The sequence below is a fragment of the Triticum dicoccoides genome, chromosome 6B (genome assembly GCF_002162155.2).
Source record: "Triticum dicoccoides isolate Atlit2015 ecotype Zavitan chromosome 6B, WEW_v2.0, whole genome shotgun sequence".
Taxonomy (NCBI): domain Eukaryota; kingdom Viridiplantae; phylum Streptophyta; class Magnoliopsida; order Poales; family Poaceae; genus Triticum; species Triticum dicoccoides.
Window position 1 is genome coordinate 61,836,974 of NC_041391.1, and position 8,790 is coordinate 61,845,763.

The 8,790-nt window shown below is 49.0% G+C and overlaps 1 pseudogene; it reads left to right on the plus strand.

Annotated features, from left to right (window-relative positions):
• Positions 1-1,879: 1,879 nt before the first annotated feature.
• On the plus strand, positions 1,880-2,018 carry LOC119327085 (annotated as a pseudogene).
• Positions 2,019-8,790: the final 6,772 nt, after the last annotated feature.

The following is an 8,790-nucleotide window of genomic DNA, read 5'->3' on the forward strand; positions in this document are numbered from 1 at the left end:
AAAAGCCACTATCCAGCCTATACTACTTCTCCGGAATCGGACCTTCATCAACTTTGAACCTGCCCTCCTTTTTTTCCCTATATTCGACACTGCTTCCACACTGTGGCATCATGCATTCATGCGTGATGCATGGGACGAGATATCACAGAGGAAAAATAATAATCTGTAATGTACAGAGAGGATAACGTGACAAAGCGAGACTAGTTACACTACGTAGTGTACACCAATGCAGGAGTCAAGAATCACAACACATGGATGCCACCCTCCCCCACAGATCACAACGACGCCCTCAAGAGGGTGATGACGTCGAGCGCCACTGTCGTCAAGTCCGAGAGATGAACTGGGATTTTCATCCCGAGCTGCTGGCACTTTGAGGGGATCCATAGCAATGCCCACTAGAAGGAAGCGACATCCGTAGATGCCGCCATTGTTAGCGGTGGAGCGCTGAGCTTTTGCTTGGATTGACACAAGTGCCACATGTAGATAGCCGGACCCGGGCAACGGACCGCCGTCGGTTAGGACCAGACATCCCGGTGTCAATCCCAACGCAAAGAGCCTCACCTCGGACGGGGGCACGAACCATTGGGGTCAGCCAGCATCTTCGCTAGGGCAGCCCAATCAGACAAGTCATCGTAGCCGTGGGCCTCCACGGGCCGGATTTGGTCCAGACCTCGAGGGCCTCCGCAACATAACCCTAGATCCACCTATATCACCAGACGCCAAAAACCCTGCGCGCCACTATGGCCGCCGCCGGCCATGGCCTGACCCGAGCCCCCCAGTCGCACGTCAGTGAGGAGGGCGCCCCGCGTTAACGCTGCAAGTGGGACTGTTTCTGGGAATCCCACCTTGATCCACCTAGTCCCAACACGGCTTGATGGAAAAGAAGTGGATGTCCCATCAAAACTAGCGCATAATAGGTGGGAATAAGTGGGATCCCACTTAACAGATACATCATATGCATAACTGAGAAAAATTGCAATTTCCGGTTTCTTTCTTTCCAGCGAAAAATTGCAATTTGCAGCATTTGGGAAAGTGAATTGCACGTCTCCCTCCTTTGATCATTCATCAAACAAATTCCAACCCGGCCAGTACCAAACCCTCTCCTCTCGGTCTGCCTCGAATCTGTTAGAATATATTGTACGTATATACGGTTGTGTATATAAAACCGTATATACTCTTGGTGTTGCGTGTGTATCCAACTTTGTAATCTGATAGTTAGGTTTAAGCTTCGATCCTTATCTTGTAGATAGCTAACTTGAGGATCAAGCCTAACCAACTACCGAATCCTGTAAACCCTAGCCTATGGCTATATATAACACGCAACGCGTCCCTGCTAGGCATACGCTTCAAGCCATCTTTCATGGTATTCAGAGCCTATCTCCTCTAAAGCACATCTCTCGTAGCCATGGCATCCTCAAGCTCCGCTGTCGCCGCGCCTGCCCTCATCCCCATAGCCGACCGACTCCATAGCTCCAACTTTCTGGTATGGCGCGCGCAAGCCATGGCAGCCATCCGTGGGGCACAGCTTGTCTCCTACCTTGATCCAGATCGGGAGCAGCCGGAGCAGAAGCTCCGCGACAAGGATGGCAAGCCCACGGACGTGCTCAACCCTGCATACGACATCGACAAGGCTCGAGATTCTCAGGTGCTGAGTTTCATCTTCAACTCCATCTCAGCTCCTGTTATGATTCAGGTCGCACACTGCGATACGGCGGCCGAAGCATGGGCCGCCATTAGGGAGATCTTCATCTCCCAAACTCAGGCGCACGTCGTCAACACCAGGATCGCCCTCTCCACCACCAAGAAGGGCAACTCGACGATGTCCGAGTACATTGGGCGCATGAAGGCGCTCGGTGATGAGATGGCATCGGTGGGCAAGCCGCTCACCGACGATGACATGGTGTCCTACATCCTGGCGAGACTCGACTACGACTATGTGTCCTTCGTCTCCACGATCTGCACTCGCACCCAGCAAATCAAGGTGAGCGAGCTTTACTCGCAGCTGATCAGCTTTGAAAGCAGGCTGGCCATGTTTGAAGGCGGAGGGCAGTCCTCCCACTCCTCTGCCAACGCCGTGTCTCGCGGCGGACGCGGTGGATTCAACCGCGATGGTGGCCGCGGTGGCAACGGTGGCCACAATGGAGGCGGCCGTGGCAATGGAGGCGGCGGACGTGGTCGTGGCGGCGGCCGCGGCAATGGAGGAGGCCGCAACGATCTGCCTGAAGTCTTCTGCCAAATCTGCACCAAGCCAAATCACACGGCCATGGAGTGTTATCGTCGTTTTGATGTCTCCTTCAACAAGGAGAGAACTGCAGCAGCCGTCAACACCAACTCCTCCTACGGGGTGGACACGAACTGGTATGTGGACTCAGGTGCAACAGACCACATTACCAGCGAGCTCGACAAGCTCACTGTCCATGACAAGTACAACGGACACGATCAAGTAAACGTGCCAAACGGCGCAGGTATGAAGATTTCCCATATAGGTCATGCATATGTTCGTACCCCTACTCATAATCTTCATCTCAAAGATATTCTGCATGTGCCCAAAGCCACTAAAAACTTGATCTCTGCTCATCGTCTAGCCAATGACAATCATGTGTTTCTTGAAACTCATCCTCATTTTTTCTTTGTTAAGGACAAGGCAACGAGGAAAACCCTCCTCCACGGCAGGTGTAGAAACGGGCTATATCCCCTACCATCAGCTCCAATAAGCTCGGGCGGACATGCACTTGGCGCCACCAAGATATCTCCATCAAGGTGGCACGATCGTTTAGGACATCCATCTTCGGCAATAGTTCAACATGTTCTTAGACACAATCAAATTTCCTTTTCTAGCAAAGAGTTGAATAAAGAGGGAGTGTGTGATGCTTGCCAACAAGGCAAGAGCCATCAACTTCCCTATCCAAATTCTAGTAGTATTTAAAAAGCTCCTTTAGAGCTAGTTTTCTCTGATGTATGGGGGCCTGCCCGAGATTCAATTAATAAGAAAAATTATTATGTGAGTTTCATCGATGACTTCAGCAAATTCACATGGATATATATCCTCAAACATCGATCAGAAGTTTTCAAAGTGTTTCATGAGTTTCAAGCACTAGTTGAATGACTTTTTGATCGCAAGATTATCACCATGCAAACGGATTGGGGCGGTGAGTATGAGCGCCTCAACTCCTTCTTTCGTCAAGTAGGGATCACACATCACGTATCATGCCCACATGCCCATCAACAGAATGGGTCCGCCGAGAGAAAGCATAGGCACATTGTGGATGTGGGTCTCTCACTCTTAGCTCATGCTTCCATGCCCTTAAAATTTTGGGATGAGGCTTTTCTCGCTGCCACCTATCTTATCAATCGTACTCCTAGCAAGGTGATTAATCTTGACACTCCTTTGGAAAAATTGTTTCATGAAAAACCCAACTACCATGCCCTACGCACCTTTGGTTGTGCATGCTGGCCAAATCTTCGACCCTTTCATGCTAAGAAGCTAGAGTTTCGCTCAAAACAATGTGTTTTTCTTGGCTATAGCAATCTTCATAAAGGGTTCAAGTGTCTCGATGTCAAAGAAGGACGTGTTTATATCTCTCGAGATGTTATCTTTGACGAAACCGTTTTTCCATTTGCCTCACTAAATCCAAATGCCGGCGTTCTTCTTCGTTTCGAAGTTCTTCTTCTTGCAGAAACTGGTCCATCGGAACCTCTTGATCATGGGGGCGAACAGACAGCTGATCTTTCGGTTAATCTTCATAGAAATCCTGCTGTCAATTTTGGTGGAAATTCTGTTTTTGGCTATGATTTTATGCAGCAGGCAGGCGTGGAACACGATGCAGATTCAGGTGCTGCGCCGGATCCAGCCAGTGGCGATCCCGGGGAAGATCCTTCCTCGCCTGCCGCGCCAGACAGCGGGATTCGCACCGCATCAGCCTCGGGAGCGGGCGACCCAGCGTCGTCACGACGCGTGTCCCCTCGCGGGCCCGCGGGTACAGGCGCTGTCGCGCACTCAGGGTCAGGTGGACCCACACGCACCGAGGCGCCGCTCTCCACACGCCAAGTGGTGCGGCCCCCTCCGCATGATGACGCGGGCGAATCCGGAAAGGTGCGGACGCTGGCGATGGCGACAGGATCCACGTTGGATCTGGTGCAGCCGGGTCAGGTTCTGGATCTGCTGTGCAGGGCTCCGGATCCTCTGTGCAGTCGCCTTCTACGATAATTTCTGCGTCGCCACCAAGAACAAGATCTCAGCATGGTATTTTGAAACCAAAAGTACGTACAGACGGTACGGTCAGGTATGACAAAGGGCGTCGTTTTGCCGGTCTTGCTGTCACAGGAGAACCAAATACCTTGGTAGAGGCATTGGAAAATAAAAATTGGAAAAATGCAATGAATGAGGAATATGATGCTCTCATGAAAAATAGAACATGGCATCTAGTTCCTCCAGCAAAGGGAAGAAACTTAATTGACTGCAAATGGGTCTATAGAATTAAAAAAAAAGGCAAATGTAGAAACAGATACAAGGCTAGACTAGTGGCAAAGGGGTTTAAACAAAGATATGGTATAGATTACGAAGATACCTTTAGCCCTGTTGTGAAAGCAGCTACTGTTAGACTTGTTCTGTCCATTGCAGTATCAAACAATTGGAGTCTTCATCAATTGGATGTGCAGAATGCGTTTCTTCATGGCGTTCTAGAGGAAGAAGTGTACATGAGACAACCACCTGGGTATGAGGTAAAGGACAAGTATCATTATGTATGCAAGCTTGATAAGGCTTTATATGGTTTGAAACAAGCACCTAGAGCATGGTATTCTAGGCTGAGTGTAAAACTTTCAGCCATCCAAAGCTGACACATCACTGTTCTTCTACAGAAAAGGCAGAATCACCATTTTCATGCTAGTATATGTTGATGATATTATTGTTGCAAGCTCATCGCAGGATGCAACTAAAGCATTGCTTGAAGATCTAAGGAGAGACTTTGCTCTTAAAGATCTTGGTGATTTGCACTACTTCTTGGGAATAGAAGTAAAAAGGGTTAAAGATGGCATAGTCTTGAGTCAAGAAAAGTATGTGTCAGATGTGCTAAAATGGGCAGGTATGATGAATTGCAAAGTGTCAAATATGCCTCTCTCAACTTCTGAAAAATTATCTAAGGAAGAAGGAGAGCTTTTAAGTGCCGAAGATTCTACAAACTATAGAAGTGTTGTAGGTGCTTTGCAATATCTAACACTTACAAGACCTGATATATCTTTTCCTATCAATAAAGTATGTCAGTTCTTGCATGCTCCCACTTTTTCACATTGGACAGCAGTGAAGAGAATCTTGAGATATTTAAGAGGTAATATGAGTACAGGGTTGAAAGTCACAAGGTCAGTGTCAACTTTGGTGAGTGCATTCTCTGATGTTGATTGGGCAGGTTGCCCTGATGATAGAAGATCAACAGGGGGCTTTGCTGTTTTCTTTGGACCAAATCTTATATCATGGAGTGCACGGAAACAAGCTACTGTATCAACATCAAGTACAGAAGCTGAGTATAAAACTTTGGCTAATGCCACAACAGAATTGATATGGGTTCAAACCTTGTTGAAAGAGCTACGTGTTAATCACTCTCCTGTTGCACGGTTGTGGTGTGATAACATTGGTGCAACGTATCTATCAGCAAATCCAGTGTTTCATGCTAGAACAAAACACATCGAGGTAGATTATCACTTTGTGCGAGAAAGGGTAGCTAAGAAGCTTCTTGATATTCGGTTCATTCCCACTAATGATCAAGTTGCAGATGGTTTCACCAAAGCCTTATCATGGCGCAAGTTAGAAGAGTTCAAGAACAATCTCAACTTGGTGAAGTTATGATTGAGGGGGGGTGTTAGAATATATTGTACGTATATACGGTTGTGTATATAAAACCGTATATACTCTTGGTGTTGCGTGTGTATCCAACTTTGTAATCTGGTAGTTAGGTTTAAGCTTCGATCCTTATCTTGTAGATAGCTAACTTGAGGATCAAGCCTAACCAACTACCGAATCATGTAAACCCTAACCTATGGCTATATATAACACGCAACGCGTCCCTGCTAGGCATACACTTCAAGCCATCTTTCAGAATCATCCATGGACATGGATCGCCGCCGCCATCACCACGCCGGAGAATTCGGTTGGTAACCTCATGCTCCTCCTCTTGTCTTCTCCGCCTCATCCATGTATCAGCTAGCAAGCAACCGAGTCATAGCAAACGCAAACTTGAATGAATGAATGAATCAACCAATCGATCGATCATTCGCAGTGGCGGACGTGGTGCTGTGGCGGCGAGGCCGGGTGAACCTGAGCGCGCTGCTGCTGGCAGCCGCCGTCGCCTCCTGGATCCTCTTCAACCGCGCCTCCGGATACATGGCCGTCTCGCTGGCCGCCGACGTGCTGCTCCTCCTGCTGACTGCTGAAATCTGAGATGGGCTCTAGGCCCATATTGCAATTTCTGAAAAATCTCTAAGGGCCCATGTGGGTTATATGGCACTAGGTGTGGTGGGAAGTTTAGTCCCACCCCGGAAGTGGAAGGAGAGTTGGAGTGGTTTATAAGGGTTTCTCTTCTACATGCTATTGGAGCTTGAGAAGAGAAGAGGCCCTCGCGCACTCCTCCTCCGCCGCCCGCCTCGCCACGCCAGCCTCGTCACGACGCGCCGCGGGTTGTGGGATTGAGCCGAGCCGAGCTCACACCTACGCGCTTATTTTTGCCAGTCACTAACGGAGAGTTTTCTGACAGCTGGGCCACGATCTGAGACGTCGGATCGTGGGCTGTCACGGACTCGGACGTGGGTCGAGCCCACGTCTCTCCACGCGGCTGCGCCTATAAGTATGCGGTGTCTCCTAACCCTAGCCGCCACGAACAGATCACATCTGCTCACGTGCACGCCCACCGTCGTCCCTTTGCTGCTGCTGCCGCCGGTGACTCCATCCCGTCCGCCACGTACACGGTCGACGGGAGAGCAGGTCTCCGAAACCACGCCCTTCTGGTTCCTGTACGGGGTGAGGGGCGAATAGGTTTTTGGGCAGCGATTACGCGACTGCTCGCTTCCGATCGTCTACTTCCTCTACGTCCGCGTCGCCTTCGTCATCACCATGTCCACCGACGCCGACCGTGCCGCCGCCGAGAAAGCTGAAGCCGACAAGAAGGTCGCCGAGGACGCCGCTGCTGCCACCAAAGCCGCGGCCTCTGCGTGGCCTACTGGAGGGTATAACTCGTTTATCCCGCTCCTGATTATTTTCATATTAGCAGTACTAGCAGTATGTGTAGATTTGTCTACTGTTTGCTTAGTACGTGCATGTCTAGATCAGAGTCAGTACGTCATCAACTTAGTCAATGCCATGCTAGTGATTTACTCATGGATTAATTTAATCGAGAAATTGCCTATTTACTCAACAATCCAAAAACCTATTATGTGTAGGAATTTCTCGGCAAGTGGCTTTGCCGCTGCACTGAAACCGGATAAGTTTACCGGTACATACTTCAAGCGTTGGCAGACTAAGACCACGTTATGGCTCACGGCTATGAACGTGTTCTGGGTCACCGGTGTCTCCACGGGAACGATTGCTCCTGAACAGGAGAAGGCGTTCAAGGAGGCTACCGTTGTGTTTCTCGGAGCAGTTCTTAGCGTGATCGGAGATAAACTGGTCGACGCATATTTACATGTGCATGTCGCCAAGGACTTGTGGGAGGCGCTCGAATCTAAATTCGGGGCCGCCGATGCAGGGAGCGAGATGTATATTATAGAGCAGTTCCACGATTACAAGATGGTTGAAAACCGTCCTGTATTAGAGCAGGCTCATGAGATAATATGCATTGTTAAGGAACTTGAGCTTCTCAAGTGCGAGTTACCGGGCAAGTTTGTCGCGGGCTGCATAATCGCTAAGCTCCCTAATTCCTGGAGGAACTTTGCCACCACTCTGAAACATCAGAGGCGTGAATTCTCTGTGGAGGATGTCATTGGCCATCTGAGTGTTGAGCAGAATTCGAGGGCAAAAGACTCGCACGGAAAAGGGGCCGAAGGGACTTCTGTTGCCAACATGGTGAACCAGAAGAACTTCAACTCCCACAAGCTCAAGGGAAAGAACGGTGTCCAACACAATACCGACTTTAAGAAGAAGGGTAAGAAGACCTTCAAGAAGAACAAGAAGGACGAGGGCTGCTTTACTTGTGGTTCGGTTGAACATTGGGCCAACAAGTGCCCAAACAAGTACAAGAAGTCAGGACAGGACTCCAAGTCTGTCAACATGATTGTGGGCAACAATGAGAATGGTGCATCTGGGTACGGTAATTTATTTACTGTTTTTTCAGTGTTTCAACCCAACGATTGGTGGGTGGACACAGGTGCAGGTGTTCATGTGTGTGCTGACATTTCATTGTTCACTTCTTACCAGGTCACAGGTCACGGGTCCGTATTGATGGGGAATGGCGCGAGTGCTTCTGTTCATGGTGTTGGCACGGTCGATCTGAAGTTTACTTCGGGAAGGATCGTGCAGCTGAAGAACGTGCAGCATGTCCCCGCCATCAAGAAGAACCTCGTTAGTGGCTCCCTTCTATGTAGAGAAGGGTTTAAGTTGGTTTTCGAGTCTAATAAATTAGTTGTTACAAAATATGGACTCTTTGTTGGAAAAGGTTATGAGAGCGGAGGGATGTTCCGCCTTTCCCTCGCAAATTTTTGTAATAAAGTCGTGAACCATATTCATTCGAATGTTAATGAATCTGAAGTTTGGCATTCACGTCTTTGTCACATTAGTTTTGGTGTTATGACGCGGCTAGCCAAGTT